General features: G+C 40.8%; 1 long non-coding RNA gene across 1 annotated transcript in view; it reads left to right on the top strand.

Annotated features, from left to right (window-relative positions):
• Nucleotides 1–19,912, top strand: part of LOC102458077 (uncharacterized) — a 59,180-nt gene that overhangs the window by 25,574 nt on the left and 13,694 nt on the right. The window contains exons 3-4 of the long non-coding RNA XR_332734.5: nt 5,759–5,849; nt 14,483–14,584. This is a non-coding gene — a long non-coding RNA (uncharacterized LOC102458077). The remainder of the gene's footprint in view (nt 1–5,758; nt 5,850–14,482; nt 14,585–19,912) is intronic.

Here is a 19,912-nt window from a genome sequence, read left to right as displayed (position 1 = left end):
CTGGGCAGCTAAGGGCTGCCTGGTGAGGGGGGCACTGTGCAGCATCTGTTATTTGTCTGCCATAAAATGATACACCCAGACACTACAGGTGCCAATAATTATCTGAAATTGCAAACATACAGATGAAAATTGTTTAAGCCTCCATTGGATGGACTTATTATTCAGTTCCCCCAACTTTTACCTCTGTGTAGGATTACCTCTTTGACTTGCAGTCAAAAGATCAGCTCATTCAGAAGTTATCCAACAATAGGGAAACATCTTTTAATACCTAAGAAAGCCTGGAAAGTCTTGTTAGAGTGGAGAGTTATTAACTATCCTAAGCACATTAGAGATGAAAAGAGCCAAAAGGGGTTTGTGAATTCCCCCTAGAGAGAGGCAGAAAACAGAAATAAAATCATTATCCTTTTGAAATCTTGGCATTGACCTCACTGAGGGCAGGATTTCCACCCAAGAAGGAAGATGTGGGCATCTGCAGAACAATTGTCTGTAGTCCCATCAGATCTAAGAAGCAGGCATTTGCATATCTGAAGAGGACAAACTGGATCAAACCACAAATGGACCATAAATGGAGAGTCTGTCATATTCACCACATTATCTAGTCTATTTGATAACACCAAACGAACTAAGAATTTCAAAGTTTCTAGCCTGTGCCTTCACCACACTCTGCTGAGAAACAGAATAGTACCTGCCTTGTATGAGATTACGTGAAAAAAGACAGTCATGCAGAGAATGCACAGCCACAAGTCTAGTGAGAACTGAAAGTCTTAATGGTTCATTACTAAAGTCATCCAAAGCTCCTTATTTCTATTGCGGGAATTAGATTTAGGAATTTATAATACAAAGAATAGAATCTTCACAATACAAGCACAACTCAGAGTAAGGGAGAAATACAGAAAGGCTCTAGAAAAAGCTTGTTTGTGCTAGGTCAGCCATCCAGGCGAGTATTATTATTTTTCTATTTCTAATCCAGGTATACACATTGCTAGGCAACACGTAAACTGCTCTATAACTAAAACCCTTGTTCTGCAAACCTTATTTTCTGAAGGAATGAGCCAATATAATATTTTTTTTAAATGCCAAAAATTAGTGTGGGTTCTTTACAGCAGCAATACTTCGGGGGAGGGATAGCTCAGTGGTTTGAGCATTGGCTTACTAAACTCAGCCTTGTGAGTTTAATCCTTGAGGAGGCCATTTAGGGATCTGGGGCAAAATCTGTCAGGGATGATACTTGGTCCTTCTGTGAAGGCAGGGGACTGGACTCAATGACCTTTCAAGGTCCCTTCCAATTCTAGGAGATAGGCATCTCCATTTATATCTTCTCAGGCAGGGATTTTCTAACAATGATGCTTATTGAAACTGAAAGTCATGAAAAGTATCCAAGGGTATGTCTACACTACCTCGCTAGTTCAAACTAGCGGGGTAATGTATGCATACCGCACTTGCAAATGAAGCCCGGGATTTGAATTTCCCGGGCTTCATTTGCATAAGTGGGGAGCCGCCATTTTTAAATCCCAGCTGGTTCGAACCCCGTGCCGCGCGGCTACACGGGGCACGAACTAGGTAGTTCGAACTAGGCTTCCTAGTTCAAACTACCGTTACTCCTCGTGAAATGAGGAGTAATGGTAGTTCGGAATAGGAAGCCTAGTTCGAACTACCTAGTTCATGCCCCGTGTAGCCGCGCTGCATGGGGTTCGAACCAGCGGGGTTTTAAAAATGGCGGCTCCCCGCTTATGCAAATGAAGCCCGGGAAATTCAAATCCCGGGCTTCATTTGCAAGTGCGGTATGCCTACATTACCCTCCTAGTTCAAACTAGGAGGGTAGTGTAGACATACCCAAAGTTAGTTCCCAAATCTGTCCTCTGTGGTGTCAATTATTTAATGGAGAAGTATGAGGAAATGCTTACACAGGATGTTCACAGACAGATATAATGTGTTTCTACCAGGCTCACTCTCTCACTAAAAGGAGGAGCAAAATACAGGACTATGTAGCACTTTAAAGACTAACAAGATGGTTTATTAGATGATGAGCTTTCGTGGGCCAGACCCACTTCCTCTACAGTCCTGTATTTTGTTTCAGCTACACCAGACTAACACGGCTATATTTCTATCACTAAAAGGAGGAGCTTTGTCTACACATAAAAGTCTAACGTTCAGCCTGGCAGTACTTTAAACTGAAAATGTGGCCATAGCACGAGTGCTGAGAGATAGCTCTCCCAGTGCTCTGTGTAAACCTCCTCCATGAGAAAAGTAGCTAATAGCACTGGGAGCATGATTCCCAGCGCTTTAGCCTGGTTCACATTGGCGCTTTACAATGCAGTAACTTCCTGAGCTGGGGGAGGGGAACAGCTGATTCACAGCCCTGAGCCAGAAAGTGACAGCACTGTAAAGTGCCAGAGTAGACTTAGCTAGGAATTCCTAACTGGATGCTACTCAAAGGAGTTTTGAGAATGTCTATAAATTGCTAATTAAAAAGTCTGGTTATGGGTACGTCTAGACTACATGACTCCGTCGACGGAGCCATGTGAAGTAGTTTACTCGGCATAGTCACAGAAGTGGGGATTATTTAAGTCTCCGCTTCTTTGACTATGCTGAGTAAACTACTTTACATGGCTCCTTCGACAGAGCCATGTAGTCTAGACATACCCTATGGAAAAAGCCTAGAGTATTTGATGTGCCAGATTCAGCCTAGGGAAGGAGACCAATACAGCCACTTAAAATGTCTTACATCATCAGTAGCTCTTCAGAGCTGGAGTGCAAGAATGATGTAGACCCACTGCAGAACAGCCAATAGGGTGATGATTAGGGTACTCATCGGGATATGGGAGTCCCAGGTTCAGGGTGAGCACTTGACCATGGGTCTTTTATTTCTCAAGTGAGTGCCTTAATCGTCAGCCTGTTGGTTAGTCTAGTTTAAGGAGGTGCGCTTTTGCTCATGGTTTTTGGTGAACATTTTGAAAGGTTTCATTTTCATTCCAAATGGGAATAAAAGCATATTTCAAAGCCTCAACATTTTTTGAAAAACCTCATTGTGGATTCCCACCCAGCCATACTGCATATTGAAAGAGGACTCTCAATGTCAATCTAAATATTTTATTTCAGTAATTTTGAAAGGTCTCATTTTGATTTCAGCCTTTGTGTTTTTACTATAAATTAACATCTTTTTTTAAAAAAAAGATTGTTTCATCAAATATAGAACTTCTAATTTAGAGAATGTATGAAAGCAGGACAATGATCATTTCAAAACTTTTTTTTCAAAAATAGGAAATTCACCAAAATGAACCCTTTCCTACAAAAGCCTTTATTTTACCAAACTGGAATTTTCCAAGAAAAAAACAAAAACCAAAGAACAGATTTAGCTGAAAAAATCACAACCTTGTCTAGTTGTAAGCCATGAGTATTTGCCCACTCCATTAATCCCATGAAGAAAGTTAAGTGAAGAGAGTTTCAGATGGCATTAAGGAACTGAATACTGAATATCAATAACCTAAGATGAACTAAACCAAGGGGAGCTAATAAGGAATTAATTTCAAGTAGATTAATATCCCACAGGCAAATTTTCCAATTTGGGACTATGGATGAAGAGTTAGGCTGCCAACATCAGCTTTCTAAATTCAGCTAGCATCAACAGCAACAAACTGCCTACTGAAAAGCAAACTTCCACACCTTGTCTGTGCTTATGATAGCAGCTGTAGCAGATCAGAACTACATCTGTGGAGGCTTAATAAACACAATGGTAAAAAACACTTGTCTTCTGTCTGTGCTACAACTTCCAACATTTCTTGCACTAGTGGAAAATTATGCATCCATTTTTTGCCAACCTATTGGAGTTGTAGTGTCAACTTCTCGGAAAAATGTGGTGACAGATTCCAGAAGATTCTAGAGAGGAAGTGTCCAAGGAACTAAAGGAAAAAGATGCCACAAAGAAAAAAAAACAAATCAGAGTCAAGACTTCTATGGCAGAGATGCAAGTCATGATTGTGTGAGAATGAGGTAAATGATTTATAATGAATCACCTGTGACAAAGACTGAGAATGCTTCAATGAAGCGGACAGGCACAGAGATGCAGACACTCACCTGGAATGGGAGTTCACTGAGGTATGGGCTAAGATGAAGGAGCCACAAGATGCCTTGCTTCTATGAAGAATCCTCCAGTTGTAACAATATGAGAAATCACCAGAGGACACCACTGCAGATGTTTCTTGATGTTTCTGTTCATTTGAATGAATAGGAGTTGGACCCTGGAGAAATACTTATTAAGAGCCACCCTCTTAAAATAAGGGATAAGGGATCTTTCAGAAAAGGCTTTATTTTCCGAAAGATCTGCGTCTAGACTGGTGCTTTTTTCCGGCAAAGCTCCGAGCCGGAAAAAAGTGGCAGCCATTTTTATGCTAATGAAGCAGGGGGGATTTAAATCCCCACTTCATTTGCAATTGCGATATGTCTAATTTGCATCCCTTTTACGGAAAAGGGATGCAGTCTAGACACAGCCTGTGTGTATATGTGTGGTGGATACTTTTGTAGCTAGGGACAATAAATGAATTCTGCATTCACAATAAACACGACATATTGCCTTATCCCCCAAACAAGATGCTGCTCATTCTATTTCTCTAAATAACAATTGCACAGGAGTAACTGGGAATAGAACCTAACCCTTCACTTTTCCACTAGTGTATAAAATTGCTATTGGATTAACAGTAATTATAAGGTTCATCTGAGGACACCAATAAGTTTTATTTAGCAATAGTTTAGTGTTTCTGTACTGCAAATACACAATCAAGTTTGAAAGGAGCTACAGACACAACTACTTGAAAGAAGCTACTTGAAAGTAGGAATAAGAGATCCTCCGGAAAAGAGCTTATTTTCCGGAGGATCGCGTCCAGACTGGCGCTTTTCTCTGGCTTATCTACAAGCCGGAAAAATGTGGCAGCCATGTTAATGCAAATGCCGCGGGGGATATTTAAATCCCCCGCGGATTTGCCTATTCCAAAGTGCTACATTTGCATCCCTATTACGGAATAGGGGCCAATGTAGACATAGCCATACTGTATGATGTAATGTGAAGTGCCATTCAAATCAATAGGCTTATTTGTAGAGAAAGGTAATATCATGCATATAATGGTATTAGAATCTGGCCATAATATAATTGGGGCCAAGAGGGATCATCACATGATCAGAGCTGTGAAAAAGGGCAGAAGTAGTTGTAAGCCTCCTTTGTGCCTTCTGTATTCTAGCCCCAGTCAGTGTAGATTGCATGACTGCCTGCCCTCCCTCCTGCCATCACAACCAGTGTATATTAGAGTTGCCTTACTGTGGTCCAGCTATGCCCTCTGTCTTCACACACATTTATGCCAGACACTGGTAAGGTATCATAGCACCACTGCAACAGTTGCACCCAGAACTCCTCATACAAGAGCTTTTCCGTAATGTCTGCCTCCCTCCTTTATTGGCATCAATGATATAACAGGGTTAGTGCCTACTGCAGAACTTGGCCCCAGGTTTATACATTTGATCTGGAATGGGAGATGCAGTAAAGAGTGTGTTACAGGGCATGGCATGCTGGGGTGTCAGAGCATATGGCTGAGTTTTTAATTTAAAGCATTAATAAATGAGTAATTGGGTTTCTGCTCCTTTTAGAGTTATTTTTGCCTTTACATTTCAACCTTGAAGAAAAGATAATTTTCTAGTGAATATCCCTGTCATGTAGTATTCCTTAAACTGTTCATTGGGTGATCATTCAGTATTTCTCTTACGTTACTAGGGCCATAGCACTATCAACAACACACCCTCTGGGAGAAGTCTGAATCCCGTTGTGACAATCCGTATCCTTATGGTCACCCCATTTTTACAAGGTATGTTAATTTTTGTACAAAGCATACTGTATAAGGTATCATTTGAAAACCCATTATTTGTGGATCATTATTGTTCCAGTAAACTACATGTGGCAACACTATATATATATTTTCACACTGTATAATATAATCAAGACATGTTCCAACATGTTCTGAAGGGCAATCAGAAAGAAGTTCCCCGGAGCTAAAGGCTACCCAGGGCCCCAACCAAGTATCAAAAGGACCCTCTCCCCCCAGATTAAGTGGCCACTCTTTGGCAGGAGAGAAGGTTCAGCAAAAGGTCCTCTACATTTTGACAAAAATGCAGCTTAAGGTTCCTGGCCATGCAGACTTTCTGTCTCCTGAATGGCAGCTGGAGATAACAAGAGGAAGGGCTATAAGAGCAGAGGACAAACATCCCCTATCATCTCTCTTGCTCTCTGAAGAAGAAAGGAAGCAGCACTGGACTGCAATTTAGGTGGAAGATGCCGTTTGATAAATGTTAGGACAGGAAGACTGTTGGCACATACCGTGAGAGAAACCTTTGTGTTGTAGTCACTTAGCTTGTTAAGATAGCTATTAGTTGCATTTTACATTTTATTTCTTTTCAGTCAATTCTGATTTATATGTCTCATTACTTGTAATCATGTAAAATCTGTTTGTAGTTGATAAATGTGCTTAGTTGTTTCATCTAAACCAGTGTGTGGTGAGGCTTGACGTGTTTGGGACACTAACTGGGATAACAAGAGTTGTGCATATTATTTTCCCTTAATAAATGAAGAGCTGTACAGGAGCTTCTGTTGATCAGGAGTATGCTGGGCAATACAAGATGCATATTTCTGGGGGGAAAGTCTAGGATTGGACATTTGCTGATGTTGCCCTGCAGCGTAATTCATGAGTAGCTGGCTATAATATTCATACACTGTAGCTGGGAGTGATTTCCATGTTGAAGCCTGTGTGGAGCCGACCAGGAGTGGTAGCTTTCACAGCAAAGCAGTGTAAAAGACACCCTACGTTGGGCAATTGAGGATATATAGCTGTGCATCAATCCAGATAGCACCCAGAAAAGATGTCACACCCATGTCATTTGACCAAGAACCCTGTCATATGGAAGGGTCCTCTCACTCTGCAGTCCTCATGCACACCTCATGCAAGTTCAACACCAAAAGCTTTATAAAAGTTTGCTATGTGCCTAACCTGCTTAGGCACTTTTGAGTATCCCAATAAGCACCTAAATTGCTCTGTCAAGGTGATTTAGACTCTAAATCCCATTTTCCAATTTTACCTTGGGCTCTCTCTTTTAAAATATCTTATTCAAAGGTCTTTATTCTAGGATTGAAAAGAAAACAAACAAGACAACACACATCTGCCAGACATTCTTCAGGAATTCTGCATAATTTCCAGGCTGTCGCTCAATCTGCATTCACTGAAATCCATGCAACACTGCCAATAGGATTACACAGAAGTAAACAAGGCCATAACTTGCTTCATTATTATTTATATTCTGTCAGCACTCCTAATATTATAGGCATTTCCTAAACACGTTGCATGATACACCCCCTGACCAGAGAGCTTGAAGTCTAAAATGGGAAAACTAGAAAGGGGTACAACAGACAAATATTATTGTTGTAATCAGAAAGTGTCAAACTCCATAAAATGTTACTGTCAAGCTTCAGCTAAGAATGTCATCAGTTTTGCCATTGTCTTGCATTACGAGCATAAAATAACTCAGTTTGGCTCATATCTAGTGACACACAAATAGTAGTCGTTCCACAGAACAAATTTCATTTCAGAGAGTCCACTAGCAGCAGAAACTCCTATGAACCACAGCTATGTATGTTTTCACAAATAAAGAGCACTGTTAAATTGAGGCTTTATTATATATAAAGGATACAAAATATTTTCGCTAAATCTACATTTTAATGATAAATAATATGCTGCGATTAGGTCCAGTGACTACTGAAATTTCATCTAGAGAATGACTGAATTTCCCTCACAGACGTCAGTAAATATTTTTAAATAGTGACTAGCATATCATATGCTAGTGGCTAGCACATCAAAATTAGAAAGTAATATAAATGTAAATACACAGTATAAAAATAGGGCTGTGTACACACACACATACACAGAGCTCTACGTCAATGTTGATAGATACACACTAAAGAGATCTGCCAAAGTTTTAATCATTTCTAGTATACAAACTGACTGTAGACAATTGTGGTGCTCCTTTTGGCCCGAGTGCCAAAATGTGGAATACTGGAGGGTGTTTCTCTCTGGGGTCGAGTATTTCTTGGATGCAATTGTCTTTATTTACAAATGAAATACTAAGTCCTGTTTCTCTGAACACAGCAAGAATCAAAACAGTAGGAGACAGTTTTCTTGCAAGACTGTTTCCAATCAGCACTCTAGCCAAAAGTTCTCAATTTTTTTTCCTCGTGGTCACACTACAAGCCCTTCTCAGCTATCTCTGGCTTACAGCTGCTTTCTCGGTATCTCTCTCTCTCATGCACGCATAGAGATACATAGCTGCAATCCAATCAACCCCCTGCTTTTATCAGACCCCTAGGAATCTCTTTGGACTATATGGCTCAAATTCTACTCCAGCCTTCTATGTGTCCTACAGTTTCATCTATCTGTTCTATAAAGAAGCGTGCTTGCATTTTATGCAATGAATGAAGGGTTGATGTTACACACTCTAGCTTCAATGAGGTTTTGCCTAATCCACCATTGTAGCGGTTGTATACATTGATACGAAAATTATATTCTCTCAAAACTAGTATTAAAGAGGGGAGAATGTTCTGAAGATAAAATAGTCAAGGTGAAATTCAAACACTTCTTAAAAACAGGAAAAAGCCAGTAAGCACATGTCTGGGCAATAGCACTACACAATGGTGTGCAAAGAAAAATAAAATGAATTGCATTTATTGCCAGCAGTATGCCAAGCCAAACTTTGGCACCAGAGTGAGAATCTGCCCCCAAGTCATAGAATAATACTTATTGTGCATTATCAGCTTCCATTGTTCTGACAGCATTTTCATCATTAAATCACATATCCTCCTCTGATGTCTTTCCGAAAGGAAACTTATCGCTTTCTGTTAGTGCTTGATCTCAGACAGGGCAAGACTTAAAAATACAAATCTTAATAGAGGAATCAAATATGAGCATAGAGGAACTGAGTCTTGTTCAAAGAAAATGTACTTATTTGAAAACTTCCCTACTGTAGATCCTTGTTAAAGTACAGAGGCACTTCGTCTAACTTTCCTGAAACAGCCACAAGATAATTATGGTGCTGACTGCAGCTACCCTACTCCTGCAAATGTTGTGTTATTTTCTATTTATTAAAACTGGATATTACTACAGATATTTTAGACTCATAATAAATAAATAAGTATTGGTCCTTAACCTCAGTGTTATGGCCAGTTTATAGTCCCAAAGAATAATCATGTAAATTAGGACTTCAAGAGACTACATGGATCCTTTAAGTTAGGTTCCTATTTGTAATCACAATGTCAGCTTAGCAGGTAATGGATTGAACAGGGTTAAAGCAAGAAAACTCTTCAGCAATTGGCCAGGTGGATTTCTGACAGTACAAGGCAGAGTGCCTCCCCTGAAGACTCTAGAACCTCTCCCAACAGGGAAATTGCTAGGAGTTGAGGATGTTCAGTAATTTGCAGGACCAGGTTCTTAGTGGTCATATTTTGTACATGTAGTGATCATAGCACTTTTTATACATGACTTTTCCTTCAGAAAAAGGAGCTAGAAGATGATAGAATGGCAGTGCCTGAAACCTAGGCACAATAGGCACTTCACAGCATGAGCTTCACCTGTTTCCACATCCATTTCAGTACAAGCATGCATGAAAATATCACGAGTCTCAGCAAGTCTGGGAAGCACTTCAAATATTTCAAAGGCAAATTGAAACTCAATTCCCGGTGTTCCAAGGTCAGTGAGTCTGCTGTCTACCATTGCAGTGAAAACATATGATTTGATTAGATTGAGTCAGAACAGCTTCCTTCATAACATGATGCACAGATGATTGACAAGGTGTAAAACATTCTGCATAAAATTCTACAGATAGAACACAATACGCTGAGCCAAAAAGCTAGTGAGTTTGACATTATTATTTTTGTACTTCTTTAAATGTCACTTTACTGCTGTCGTTCCATCTCATGGCCACAGTAGTAATATTTAACCATTGGAGTGCATCTCAATTAAGAACAGAAAAACAATCACCGTGGGTCAGATCAGTGGTCCCTCAGTCTAGACCATTGCTTTGTCTTCTGACCATGACCAGTGATGGATAGTTCAGAGGGAATGAGCAGAACAGGCAATCATCACATGATCCATCCCCTGTTGTCCACTCTCTGCTTCTGGCGCATTCTCATACATTAGCTACAAGAGTTTGCTTTTCGCCCCTGGTAAATGAAGTAGCACTGGAAAAAGAAAGATTTCAAGATGGCTGTTTAAAATTAAAAGATTACAAATATATTCAAAGTCAAATATGCTCTATAGTAACTTGATTTGTGGAAAATGCAGAACAGAGACCCAGAAAGAGAGAAGTTTTAAATGAATCCTAATTATGTACATGTGTAAATAGGTAGATTTTTAAAAATTATTACTTGTAAAACTTCCATCTAAACAGTATTTATGCCAGTTTACATAGTAGCACAAATATCAACCCAAAAGGACTCAGTGCATAAAGCAACCAGTGCACAAGATGTTCAACAAAAATAAGTTCCAAAGAGTAGCAGCATGAGGGGGGAAATGGAGACAAAATGGACAAATATTTCCTGGCCAAAATAGAAAGATCTTGTACCAGCTGTGACGGCACGTTGGGGGTTCCCCGTCTCCTGCAGCCCGAAATGGCACAAACAGACTGTACCAGCCAGTGGAATTGAGGGTGGTTTATTGCTCCTCCAGCACAGCGCAGCACAGATGTAATCTGGTTACAGGAACTGGGCTAGGATGCCTCAGGCCCCCTTGAGATGGGGGAGACTGGGCCCCTAAAACTCCAGCTCCTCTCCCTAGGCTGTCTCCTCCATGCTCACAGACAGCCACCAACCAACTAAACTCCCTTGCAGCCCTGCCCCCCCAGTCAGGGCCGCATTCACCTTCCTTTGTTCCTCTCCATGGAGGGTGTCTGGCCACTGGTTCAACCAGTTTGGCCTTACCTCTGCCTAGCGAGGTTTTCCCTGCTGGGTCTTGCTCCAGACAGCAGGGGTCACCACAGCCCAGCAAGTACCCCCACTACGTCACACCAGCCACTGAAGGAAACCACTGTGAAGATCAAGTGAAGCCTCAAAGCAGAGAACACAGACATCCCAGCTGATTTCTACTGCCCTTGTAGAAGATGAGGGAGAGATGATTGCTCAGTCACTTTGTGCCTAGAAAATGAAAGATCTACAACAAACTGCAAAACCTTGGATTGAATCAGTTGGCTTATCAGCAACCCTTGGAGATCATGGGTGAGATCCGGGCGCCACTGAAATTAATGCAAGTTTTGACATTGATTCCAATGGGGGCAGGATTTCAGCCTGTATGTAGAGTGCAATAAGGACCCAATAAAATAAAGCTTTCCCACAAGACTAAATCCAATCCTGTTAAGCCACGCCATTAATCACGGGTTTAACTTTAAGACCATTAGTAGTTCCATTGAAATAAATAATGCTTATGCATGTTAAGTGCTTGGTTAAACTGGGACTCAGCCCCTGGAGTAATTGATTCAAGTCCAAGGTCCTAATTGTATATTCATAAAAAACAACAAATAGTCTGGTAGCATTTCAAAGACTAACAAAATATGTAGATGGCATCATGAGCTTTTGTGGGCACAGGCCACACCATCTACATATTATGTTAGTCTTTAAAGTGCTACCAGACTATTTGTTGTTTTTTAAGTTTTTCCTGTTACAGTCTAACTCGACTACCCCTCTGAAGCTTTTGTATATTCATAGCCAGGTACTTCCAGGTTTGTGACTCTTCGGTACAAAACCTAGATCTAAGAACAGAATTTGCCCCTTTCATAAGTAATTACACTTATTTTAATGCTTCTACTCAGAAATTTTGGCGTGCTCATTTAAGGCACTACTTTATGAAAATGCCAAGGTGCTTATCTCTTTGAGATATGCAGGTTTCAGTATTGAATGTGCAAAATGGGGGTGTCTTTATAACAATTATTTCTGTATTCTTTGTAGCCTAACTAATGTAAACATAATACTTTAGGGAAAACCAATATCAAGGATTTACCAGGAAAGGAATCCCTTCTGCAAAGATCAACATTTCTTCCTGGTCTGCTTTATTATACAGATTCATAGAGACCTCTGTCTTCCCTTCTGTGATTGCTCCCTCTTGCTCAGATTCAGTTTGAAATAGACATTCTCTGAAAGGGCAGGCATTAGAAGCAGTAGTTCATTCAGAATAGAAGAAAGCATTAGGCATGTACGGCCAGACGGGATTTTTCTGCCAATCATGGAACAGGAGAAATCTCTCTTGCTCATTTCTGTGATGAACATATTCTTGCTTGTAGGCTTTCCACCCCCCTCTATGTTCATTTCATGTTTCTAATTAGGGGAAGAGCCTTTGCAAGTGCTTTTATGGAATGTTGATTTTCTATGTATGGGCATCTACCCTTCTGATTTATAATAATAGTAATTGAGCAAAACTGGACCCTAAGTAGTAATATTACCAAGCCTTCCTTTTCCTCTCAGAATCCCTCCTTCTCCTGTCTGCACTCATTTCACATACAGATGGTTTCCTTTTCTGTTCACCAAACTACATTCCCTCTTGTTTCCTCACATGGTATTTTCCCAGCAGGGAAAGTCTGCACTAAGATAGCTAATGGTCCTGTTGATTTCAAATGGACTTTCAAGTGCTTGAGTGCTTCTCTGGGATTAAAGTTTATAGCACTTTTGCAGGGAGAAACTGGTGCAAGAAGACATCCCCAGTGTTCTCCAAACTGTGTGCTATATACAGTGCTTAGTTTGTAATGAGAGGAACCAGGGTTCAAGCAGTGTTCTTTACATTCATAACTTGTGCAGCAAGTCCCTTGGTACCAGGGCTCTGAACTGTCAAGCCTAGAGGTAGCCAGGATCCACCTTGGCAAACCCAAGCTCAGATTAAGTACCGGTTATATAATTTGAGATGAACCATTCACAAGCACTCACTTTTGTCTGAGAGCATTTTAGTTCAATACTTGTCTGACCTGGGTGTGTCTGGAAAATTGGAACCAAAGCATAATTACTAATAGTGTATTGCACTGAATGTCCCTTAAACAGTACAGATTTCTTTTCTTCATCATCTTCCTTGGGCTCTTCACTTGGCACGCCCATTTCAAATTCAGAGGCTAAACAACATTCTTGTTTTGAGTGTTGGGTTTTTGTTTTTCTCTGATCTTGCTGCTGAGATTATTTTTCCTGTCACTTGGAGACTTTAAACTTGGAATACTGCATGCCAGAAGGAGAAAGTGAAACTAACAGCATGTGTCATTACCATGAGTTCTCTATTCCCCAGATACCACCTAGCTAAGTCTTCAGCAATTAAGCTCTTGTGTAGGGAATACTGAGCAGTCTCTATTGAATAAATGAAATGAACTATATTGAAGATTTTCCTTTTGTGTGTTAAAGGAAAATTACTTTAACCAAGAAGCAGATTTCAAAGACTTGATTTTTATCAGCATTTAAAATATTTGCAGGCATAATTTTGCCCTCACAAACAAACAAAACAAGATTTTTGCCAGTGTTATTCCTACAACCAGCTGTAGCACAAATGGTAGCAATTGGACATCTTTCTATCTGATCCATAATCATTTTAAAGTGAGAGCCTTTGGAAAATATACAGGTACTGACCTCCATTAATGCACTAATTTAACACTGAATCTACCAAAGTTATGTTTTAAAAGGGCCTAGCTATATCTGAATGATTTAGAAGTTGCTATTATTAACAATATATAGAATATTTCTGATGAAATAATAGACAGAAAATTAAAAATAAAAATGGAAGGGGAAAGAAGAGATCCGGTTAGTACTAAAGTAATCTTTATGTGCCAGTTCCAAAACCCACTGTGGTCACTGAGAATCTTTCCATAAGCTCAAATGGGCTTTGGATTGGGCCTCATGAGGTTGGGTTTTTTTTTCTTTTATGAGTCTGGACCAGTGTCCTCGATGTGGCCCGTGAAACCAAGGTTCAACAGAGCCAATGGGAGCCGCGAGGCTCTGTAGCCACAGTGCCGGTAAATAAACACACCAGCGCAGCTAGTTAGCAGCTTTCTCAAAGTGGTTTCATACATCACTTTGAGAAATGCTGGTCTAGACATAGATAGCACATTTCTGTTACTAGTAAAGAATCTAATATTATGTCTTTAATAAGTGCTAAGGACACATTGTACAAATAAACTCAGTATCTTCTTATGCCTTCTGTTTGTAATCATAACACCGTAAGAGCAGCTATTGAAAGACCAGCTAGTCTCAATAATTCTTGTTACGTGATATCATGATACAAAATGTAAAGAATTGATTCATAGGATTTTGCATTGCAATGCAAAAGACTTGAGTCAGATGATCATACTTGTTTCTGACATAGTGTGTAGGAGGACACCTAATACTGAGGGATTGCACTGACAACCTCTACATCTGGTCTAATAACTGTTTATCTTTTCCTAGCCTCATTAGAAAAGTTTCTGAGAATGCATTTTGGATGAGTTTATTCTTTGGTCAAGCTGTTCCTTCACACTGAATATAGTTCTCCAGACACTGAATTCAAAGGTAAGGCAAGAAGCTCTGACAATATTCACTTCCACAAGGGCGAGACTAAATCAGTCAACTTATCAATCAATCAATAAACTGTAATACATCAACACTTGAAATGGAGAATAAAATAGCAAGCACTGGAAAAGAGGAAGAAGCTGGGTTCCTGGGTGGTTACAATGGAGGTGCGTTATGTGGATACTGGAAAGAATTTGTTTGAGGTTAAGGGATTGTCTGTAAGCAACAATCAGCCTTTCCCCCAAGGCCTCTCACTCTCAGAATCATCCAGGAACCCACCCCTGCAATCAGCCCCGGTGCCAATTCTACCCACACATCTATACCAGCGATTTCATCACTGGCCAACCACATCAGCCACCAAATCAGAGGCTCATTTAACTGCACATACACTAATGTGATCTATGCCATCAAATGCCAGCAATGCCCCACTGCAATGTATATTGGCCAAACTGGACAGTCTCTAAAGGAAAGAGTTAATGGACACAAATCAGATATCTAAAAAGGCAATATACAAAAATCTGTTGGAGAACACTTTAATCTGCTTGGACACTCATTAATGGATCTTCAAGTCACCATTTTGTTTTAGGCCAATTCCACAAGCCAAATACACAGGGAAGGGTTTGAACTTAACTTCATTCACAAGTTTAATTATTATGCAAATGGTATGAACCCAGATATCAGCTGGCTCTCACACTGTCTTCCACATCCTAAAGACTTAACCAGATAGCCTAACAATTGTTCTTATCAGACTCTTGTAACTATTTGAACTATCTGCTTTACCTATCTACTTTATCTACCTTAACAGCAATGCTAACTACCTTACCCATTAAAAAGATAGCTTCCCCAATTATCACCCCTAATATCATTATCTCATAGACACTAACCGTTCTCCTCCTCCCCCCGCTTCTGTTCTAAAATCTGATTTGTCAATTTTATATGTGTTCACTTTTTTTTATTGTATCCTTTTGGTATTTATGGTCATGCCAATTTTCTTCCACTATTTGATCTGAGGAAGTGGGTCTGGCCCACGTAAGCTCATCACCTAATAAACCATTTTGTTAGTCTTTAAAGTGCTGCATAGTCCTGTTTTTTGTATCTACTCACTGTCTCTCTTTTTTTTCTTTCCCTTCTTTTTTCTCTTTTTTTTTTCTTTTTTCCTTCTCCCCCTCTCTCCCCTTCTCTTATCTATTCTTGAATCTGGACTTCTAATACTGTCATCTGAAGAAGGGGGTTGTACCCACAAAAGCTCATGACACCATCTACATTTTTTGTTAGTCTTTAAGGTGCTACTAGACTATTTGTTGTTTTTTAAGTTTTTCCTGTTACAGATTAACTCGGCTACCCTTCTGAAACTTTCCTTCATTATAAGTAGCCTCTAGACTATGCCACGGCCATTGAGGCTTTATCTCCCCTGCCTGTAAACCAGATTATGGAGGGGAGGGAATAGCAGTACACACCAAAGTACTGCACTGTAACTCCCCCATGTGGATGCTGTGGGTACAAACAAGATCAGCTGTTCCCATTAGAAGACTACGTTAATGCAAGCTAGGAACCTTTTCATTTTGGCCTGCAGCAGCCACAAAAAACTTTGGTGTGCACTGCTAGTCACAACTCTGCAGTCCTACAGATGAGATGAGTCCTGAGAGAGGACTTGATACATGCATCGAGAATGCCTGAGCAGTTTTCAGTGAAAATGGTTTGTAATGGGTAAACTAAGGGTACCTCTACACTTACTCCTGGTTCGAACTAGGGATGCAAATGTAGCCAACTGAAATTGCTAGTGAAGCATCAATTTAAATATCCCGTGCTTCATTAGCATAATCTCTCCCACGTGCTATTCTGCTCGCCATCTGATTTGAACCAGGAAGTGCGCTCCGAGTAACATTAGTTCGAACCAGGGGGTTTGATTCAACTAACACATCCCGGAGCGCACTTCCTGGTTCAAATCAGCTGGCAATCAGAATAGCACACGGGCAAGATTATGTTAATGAAGCATGGGATATTTAAATCGACGCTTTATTAGCTATTTCGGTTGGCTACATTTGCATCCCTAGTTCGAATTAGGGAGCAAGTGTAGACATACCCTAAAAGAGCATCTATGAAGCAAAGAGTGCATCATTATGGACTGTTTTCCCTCCTTTAGTAAACCTCTGTGTTCAGTGTTAGAAAAAAGTGACTGATTTACTGGTGTTACATGACAATATTGGGTATTAATTGCATAATCTTCCCAGTACCACTGGACTTCAGAACAGGTAAGCCCTATAGCCCCCATTCATACAACATTACAGTTTCTATAGCTTCATTTCAGGTATCACCCTGACAAAGTCACTCTGTACTCTTCATTCATGATTGCCTTCAAATTATGTTTTCTGAAAACTTCAGGACTATTAAGAAATGTCTCAGCTTCCTGGTGGCATAGCTTTACAGGAAAAGCCATTCCTCTCTCATGAATTTTATAGTTATCCAAGTGTGCTGAATAGGGGAATATTCTGCAATATTTTTATGAGCCACCTGTGTGAGAGACAGCACCTATCACTTGATATTCTGGAAGAGTGGGAGATAAATGAGATGGTGCAGATGAGGATAGGCTCAAGGAAAAGAGGGGATAGTGACTCCCTGGCTTCCTCCAAAAGGAACCTGGTCTAGCCCAAGCCTGCCTCTCTCATACTAAATCAAAGACTTTCAGAGTCTGTATTCCAGGTGACCAAAAAAGAGTTGCCTTGTTTTGTAAAGACTGCCTGAATTATAGAATCTTAGGACTGGAAGAGACCTCAGGAAGTCATCTAGTCCAGCTCCCTGCCCAAAGCAGGACCAATCCCAACTAAATCATCCCAGCCAGGGCTTTGTCAAGCCAAGACTTAAAAACCTCTAGGGATGGAGATTCCACCACCTCCCTAGGTAACCCATTCCAGTGCTTCACCACCCTCCTAGTGAAATGGTTTTTCCTAATATCCAACCTAGACTTCCCCTACTGTAACTTGAGACCATTGCTCCTTGTTCTGCCATCCGTCACTACTGAGAACAGCCTCACTCCATCTTCTCTGGAACCTCCCTTCAGGAAGATGAAAGTTTCTATCAAATCCCCCCTCGCTCTTCTCTTCTGCAGACTAAATAAGCCCAAATCCCTCAGCCTCTCCTCGTAGGGAATGTGCTCCAGCCCCCTAATCATTTTGCTTGCCCACCACTAGACCCTCTCCAGTGCATCCACATCCTTTCTGTAGTGGGGGGCCCAGAATTGGATGCAATATTCCAGATGTGGCCTTGCCAGTGCCAAATAAAGGGGATTAATCACTTCTCTAGATCTGCTGGCAATGCTCCTCCTAATGCACCCTAATATGCCATTAGCCTTTTGGCTACAAGGGCACACTGTTGACTCATATCCATCTTCTCATCCACTGTAATTCCCAGGTCCTTTTCTGCAGAACTGCTACTTAGCCAGTTGGTCACCAGACTGTAACAATGCTTGGGATTCTTCTGTCCCAAGTGCAGGACTCTACACTTGTCCTTGTTGAACCTCATCAGATTTCTTTTGGCCCAATCCCTCTGCTATCTCTGCAGATACTTACTCAAAGCAGTGCACCCAGAGGGGAAGAGAACAAGTCTCCCACAGGACTCTGGTCTGGCTGGACTCAGTGCAGGGAGTCAGACTGAGACAGGGATTGCTGGCACCTGAAAGCCCAGTATCAGAGTCATGATGGCCACAGGCCTGCTCCTGTGGAATTGTATAGGTCTTTGGGGTCTGGTACATTAAAGGGGTTTCCCAGGAGACTGTCCATGGTCAGGGCATAGCACAGATCCTGTAAGTTCATGATGCCAAGAATAATCTCAAGTCAGAGGTTATTGGGTAAGACACTTACCCATTACATTGATCTAAATCAAGATTTTTCATGAGTGACATGGGATTTTGATTGCACAACTCTATACATCAGAAAGTGCCCTGAGTTTCAAATGATTAATCACTTATTTTCTGGGACTCAGACCCCTTTAAAGGTGTCTCAAATTGGACACCCAAGAAAAATGAAGGCACCGAAATTCATTAGTCACTTAAAAAATCTTAGCTCGTATGCATTACTGATAGTTTCTAAATTTAGATTCCTATGGTGAGTTACTTAAATTTCAGATAGCTAGAGGGTCACTGGGGTTTTTAGATTATGTCCCTATATACTGCCACATACCAATATGAGAATGCATCTCCCCATTCCTTGTGTGCCATTACATGGATTAATTTTACAGCACTGAAGTTTGGTTGAGATGAAGAATTGGGCTGCTGTCTGGATAGGTTTTTTTTCCTAATGAATTACTTTGCCCACCCTAAATTATAAATTATTGTTTTATAAAAAAATCTATTTGAAATGCTAATTTGTCATGATTGGTGGCATATTTAGGATGGAGTTCACAGTATTTAGGGTCAACACCTAAACAATAAATCAATCTTTAGTAATACTTTAATGTACATCAAATTGCAGTGTATTTCCCCCAAAGATATTTCAGAGAATATTTTATTTCAGGCTGAAGGGACAAGTAGTACTCACAATCTGTTCAAGTTTATTGTGCTTCCAGTAACCACATAAAGCACACTGAAAATATTCATATGGTATATGGCCTTTCAGACAGTCCTGCTTTATTAATTCGTGTCATTTTATTGCCCTAGCTGTGTTTCAAAACGTTGGGTTTTTTGTTCACGGATACTTTTTTTTGCAGGTGCAGCAGTACATAGCATGTATAGTCATCCAACGAGGATGCCCAAAGAGTGTAACCATGACAAGGGTGGAAAAACATTCAGTGCAGATACTTCACATTATGGGGGATGGGAGGAGCAACTATAGTCAGTGGGGACTGTCAGCGCTTGACTGTTGTCAGTTCCAGAAGCAAATTCCTCCTTCACAGAATCCCAGAGCCCAGGCTTCAGCCCAAGCTGGAATGTCTGAAAACAACCCTCGAGCCTGACTCATGAGCCAGAGGCAGCCGACATAGCCAGCTGTAGGGGTTTAATTGCGCTGTAGACACAGCCCCAAGGCATTTTTAAAGAGAAAACCTCCCTCGTAACTTGTAGCCGAGTGATCAGGGCACTCAAATGGGAGAGTCCTGGTTTAAGATGAGGAGTTATCAGACAGGGTGACTGGTCTGTGGGTCTCCCATTTCCTGGGTAAATGCTCTCTCCATCCGGCTACAGTGTTAGCCTTACGTCTGGGCACTCCCTTATTCTGGCCCAATGACTTTCAGTATTTATCCACAGTGCAGTAGCTCCAACAGGAAAGTCTGGGAGAGCTCTGCATCAGAATGGCCCATTGCCCAGCAGTTCATGCATTCACCTGAGAGGTGGCAGAG

The sequence above is a fragment of the Pelodiscus sinensis genome, chromosome 3 (assembly GCF_052426305.1).
Source record: "Pelodiscus sinensis isolate ZL-2025 chromosome 3, ASM5242630v1, whole genome shotgun sequence".
Classification (NCBI taxonomy): Eukaryota; Metazoa; Chordata; order Testudines; family Trionychidae; genus Pelodiscus; species Pelodiscus sinensis.
Note: the sequence above shows the minus strand (reverse complement) of the source record. Positions and strands in the feature narration are given on the sequence as shown.